The 5,561-nt window shown below is 42.1% G+C and overlaps 1 non-coding gene across 1 annotated transcript; it reads left to right on the top strand.

Annotated features, from left to right (window-relative positions):
• The first annotated feature begins 279 nt into the window (after window positions 1-279).
• Window positions 280-381, top strand: LOC126300075 (U6 spliceosomal RNA). Its single transcript, XR_007552881.1, has one exon. It is a non-coding gene; the product is annotated as a U6 spliceosomal RNA (small nuclear RNA).
• The last annotated feature ends 5,180 nt before the right edge of the window (window positions 382-5,561 follow it).

Raw genomic sequence — 5,561 nt, 5'->3', positions numbered from 1 at the left:
GGGCAAAGCTTAAGAAAATCCATTTCGCCGCTACGCTCCAAGACTAAACCGAGAGCCAGCTAGGCTTTTACACTCAGAATCTTTTCGTATTATAGTGTGCGTGATAGTAAAGCGTGCTGTTTCAGTAAAATAAACAATAAAGATTTGTCAAAAACGCATCTCTTTTTGATAATATTTGTTTTAAGTAAATATCAGAAAATTACACACCGACCGTTAAAACCTTTAGAACATCGTAAGACTAAAGACATAGGTTCATATAAAATTTGTCAACTGTTGGGCGTACTCGCTCCGGCTGTACATGTTCCAAAATTGGTAAAGAGAAGATTAGCGTGGCCCCTGTGCAAAGACCACAAGTAAAATAGTGAAAAAAGAACAAAAAGTAAAAAAACACACACACACACACACGCAAAGGTAGTGTAAAGTATAGAATGTGAACTGTAAGGTTGCCAGCTGACATCCAGTTTTCTGTAAATATCTATAATTATCCACTTTCATGTTATCTTAAGGGTTCTGCGTCTTTCTTCTAATTTAATAGAATTACGTTAAAGACGTGCCTTATTTCGTTCATACTTTGATAATATTTAATCGTAAATGGTATCTACCATTTTAACAAAATGTCAGTTTGCTTTCCAGAAAGATTTTCCAACGTTAAATGCTACATATATTTTCACTAATGAAATATTAAATGCTCTGAGCAACCGGAAGTAACCCGCTTGGATTTTTTGTAATCTCTCAAAGGCTTTTGATTGTGTAAATCATGGAATACTTCTAGATAAGCTCAAGTACTGTGGTATGAATGGGACAGCGCTCAAATGGTTTAAATCATACCTAACGGGAAGAGTGCAGAAAGTTGAAATAAACAGTTCACATAATATGCAAAAAGCTGGTGATTTCTCAAACTGGGGAACAATCAAGAATGGGGTGCCGCAAGGTTCGGTCTTGGGTCCTCTGCTGTTCTTAATATATATTAATGACTTGCCATTCTATATTCACGAAGATTCAAAGCTGGTGCTTTTTGCCGATGATACAAGTATAGCTACCACGTCCAACAGACAAGAATTAACTGGTGAAATTGTAAACCATCTTTTTCAGAAAATCATTAAGTGGTTCTTTGCAAATGGGCTCTCATTAAACTTTGACAAAACACAGTACATACAGTTCCACACAGTAAATGGAATCATAAATCGGTAGCTAAAGCAGAATAATCAAAATTTCTAGGTGTATGCATTGATGAGGGGTTGAACTGGAAAAAACACACTGAAGATGTGCTGAAACGTTTAAGTTCAGCTACTTATGCTATTAGGGTGATTGCAAATTTTGGCGATATATATCTCAGTAAATCAGCTTACCACGCCTATTGCAGTGGTCAGACACTGGACTTGCATTCGGGAGGACGACGGCTCAATCCCGCGTCCGGCCATCCTGATTTAGGTTTTCGTGATTTCCCTAAATCGCTCCAGGCAAATTCCGGGATGGTTCCTTTCAAACGGCACGGCCGACTTCCTTGCCCGTCCTTCCCTAATCCGATGAGACCGATGACCTCGCTGTCTGGTGTCCTTCCCCGAAACAAACAACCAACCACGCCTATTTTCATTCTCTGCTTTCGTATGCCATCATATTCTGGGCTAACTCATCATTGAATAAAAGAGTGTTCATTGCACAAAAGCGTGTAATCAGAATAATTGCTGGAGCTCATCCAAGATCATCCTGAAGACACTTATTTCAAGAGCTAGAGATATTCACTGTAGCCTCACTATATATATATATATATATATATATATATATATATATATATATATATATATATATATATATATATTCACTTATGAAATTTGTTATTAACAATCCGAATGAATTCAAAAGTAATAGCAGTGTACATGGCTACAACACTAGGAGAAAGGATGATCTTCACTACTCCAGGTTAAATCTAACTTTGGCTCAGAAGGGGGTAAATTATGCTGTTACAAAAGTCGTTAGTCACGTTATAGCATCAAGAGTCTGACAAATAGCCACATAGCATTTAAAAGGAAATTAAAAGAATTTCTTAATGGCAGCTCCTTCTACTCATTAGATGAATTTTTGGATATAGTAAGTGGGTAATTCACCAACCCCCACAAAAAAATTAAAATAATAAGTGTCATGTAATATTTTGTGTAATGTAATATCTTGTATATACACATTTTATTAACCTCACACGTTCCACATCATTACGAAGTGTCGTATTCATGATCTATGGAACAAGTACTAATCTAATCTAAACTAATCTGATCTAATGTGATCTGGCAATATTAAGCCCTATTGGTAATTAATATTCTACACCTAAAACCACATTGATACTTAAAAGCGGCAGTTCTCTCAAGTAGGCATAATGGGGGCCTTTCCGCACCTATACCGTTTAGCTTGAAAGCATGGCTTGTTCGTCTGGATATCTTGTAGGGGCCAAAGAAACCCCTTTACTGACTCCACTCTCCGAAATAGCAGTACCAACCTTTGAAAACTTGCCCGTGGCCACGTTTTGGCGAACCACGAGCCATCCTGCTGCATTCGGGCTACTTGCCAGAGCAGCAAGTAGTTCACGCGGCAATTTTGCGCGACCTCATTGGCCAGAATGCCGAGCGCCGCTTTCCGTTACCACAACGTCGCGTCCTCACTTTGAACAAGGCAAGAGCCTGACTTCGACAGAGGAACTCTGTTCCAGCCGCTGATGGGTAAGCATCCTAATAGACACAGATTTAGACTAGCTCGCGAAGCGTTTAGTTAGCCAGAAATTCAATAAACTTGAATGCATCAGAGCTTTCTTGTTCTCCTACCCGTTCTTAACACAATTGTTTTTTGTCTTTTTGCGTGTGAAATTCATTGGATGTTGAGCTGTGTTGGACTCAGCACCCGAACTTTTTCCCGTTATTTAGAGACACTTGGTAATATCCGCTTTTCGATCATTTTCATTCATTTCTCCTTCAGCTAGTCTTACATTCGATTCAGTATTTCGTGAGTGGAGTGAATATTTCTAGAACCGTCAGTTTTCGCGAGACATGGTCTTGTTGCTTTTCCCTAGGATCACGTGGCGCGTGGTTAGCTTTAGTATTGCTTGACAGAACAGTGATTATTTGTGGCTGAGGAACCGATCATTGGCACTCTAGTAAGCTAACGATCGTATGATAAATGCTCTAGTGATTTATCTAACACGCAGAAGGGATGCCTGTTTGTAGTTTTTCCTTCCCTATAGTGAATTACTTCAGGTTTATCCATTCCCATTTTCGGATGTGTGTTAACCCTCGCCCATTGTTTTTGTAACCAATAACGTAATTTTCTCGTAGTGACGATAAAGCTTCGTCTCGTTTCCCACTCGATTCCATATTGAGAGACTTGACTGCTGAAATAAGTGTTCATACAAACTTAATGTTATACTGAGGTAGGCTAATCAATAATGAGATTTACGGCATGAAACTAATGTTGTAAATGCCTTCATTTAATGACATACAACGCCAACAAATCCGTGGATGAAATGCATGAAATAGCGAAGAATGTGTCATGGCCTCCGTAAGGAGAACAAATAAACACATTAAAAAACAGTATTTACTTTTCGTACGGTCGTCACAGATCTCGCATTGTTGTTGTACTGCTGTCTTTAGAGGTAAGGGATTTATATTTCAACATCCGTTGCGACCAGTGCAGTACGAAAGACTACTTGAATATTGTTTCCTCTAGTAAAGGAAGCACCGTGTCTTTAATACTAGACACGAAACAAAATAGCATTTGATGTGGTGGAAGAGGATGCTTGCTTTTGGATGGTTATAATTGTGCATTTATTCTTTGAGGTTATTCTATGAAGGCCGTCTTCCTTAGGGGTCCCCCCCCCCCTGAATATCGACGTTTATGACGAAAAGTTATTGTGAAGCACCCATAAACTTTCCCACTTGCTTTGCTAAATTGCGAATCCTAACAAAATCCTGCTTCACGCACCCTAAAAACTGTTCTATATATTCTGGAAAATTTGATGTTTTACATATACAGGAGGAATGGTCAATATTCAGAGATATAACAGGAACTCTCATTTGAAGCAAAAAACCTCATATGGACATGAGCTGTGGTAAAATTTTCTGTTTCGAAGAGCGCGCCGCAGCGTGTAGTGTAAAGCAGTCGTCTTCCGTTTCTAGCGGTGGCGCCGCTGTGGCAATTGCAGCTTTGGTGTCTCCCTCTGGTGGAAAAGGGGAAAAGTTGCCTGTTCACGTGCATTTAAGGGGCGCTATGAGCTCGGCAAAGGACACCTTCTCCTTTTCCTTGAACACATCCGCACACTATATATTGTCCGCCGCCTTGATCCTCCTCACCCCCTGGTATCTCCCTTCCTCTCCACCCCCAACCAGTTGCCGCGCCTTTATCGTTGTGTCCCACTCTCTCTCCATCTCCACACCCTCCATCTCCTTTCCCGACACAACTTCCACCGTCCACCCCTCACGGATGATGAGCTTCGCCCTGACATCTATCCTTCCTACCAACTCTAACCCGATCTTCCTATTCGGGAGGACGACGGTTCAATCCCACATCCGGCCATCCTGATTTAGATTTTCCGTGATTTCCCTAAATCGCTTCGGGCAAATGCCGGGATGGTTCCTTAGAAAGGGCACGGCCGATTTCCTTCCCCATTCTTCCCTAATCCGAGCATAGGCTCCGTCTCTAACGACCTCGTTGTCGACGGGACGTTAAACAGTAATTTCCTCCCTCTGCTCCCATCTTCCTGCTTCCTCCTCAGGGCTCCCTCTCCTCCCCCTCCCTCCTCCTGAGCGGCTTCCCCCTCCTACTCCCCCTGAATCTCTTGTGCCTCCTTTCAGTGTCTCTGCGCTCCCTCCTGCCCTGTCTTTCCTCTTCCTCTCCCACGTGTCTCCTGCTTCTTCGTGAACCCACTGATGCCCCTCCTCTCTTCATCATCCCGCCGCTTCCCCTGATGCCCCACGCTCTCCCCTCCTTTTCCATTCTCTCTGCCCTTTCCCTCTGCAGGTCCCTCCTGGCAGTTTTATTCTTCGTCGTGTGTGCTCCAAGTGGTTTTTAAGTGTGTTGTTCCGGAGTGTTTTTACTACTGTGGCCGACTTTTAACGTGTGCATGTCCATTCAGTGTCTTCTCTGAGTTTTCAAGACTCGCCAACTGTGTTTTTTAACTTTCTGGTGACTTTTAACTGTCCTCCATGAACGTTTCCGTGTTAGTCTATTTTTTACCTCCATTTTCTCCCATTATTCTGTTTTTAAGTTCCCCTTTCTCGCCTTATGTATGTAACATTTTATTCTTATTTTAAGTTGTTACGTCGCTCGGCTGAAGAGCGGCGGATTGTGCCGCTGACAGCCCTCCCCTGCCCATATGGAGCAGGGGAATGAAATCACAATAAAGTAAAAAAATAAAACTTGACAAAGAAGTCAGTCTGTCAGTCTGGGTGAGTCTGGTCAGTTGGTCAGCAAAGTTAGTCTGGGTCTGTCTCTCGTCTGCATTGGTGAGGCGGTTAGTGTCTGTCTGTCGTCCGGAATGCTAGTATGTGTTAGGCCGCTAGTCTGCTCGAGTTTGCTCAGGC

This window comes from Schistocerca gregaria, chromosome X, assembly GCF_023897955.1.
Source record: "Schistocerca gregaria isolate iqSchGreg1 chromosome X, iqSchGreg1.2, whole genome shotgun sequence".
NCBI lineage: Eukaryota > Metazoa > Arthropoda > Insecta > Orthoptera > Acrididae > Schistocerca > Schistocerca gregaria.
The sequence above is the reverse complement of the archived record's forward strand: the minus strand, read 5'-3'. Positions and strand labels throughout refer to the sequence as shown.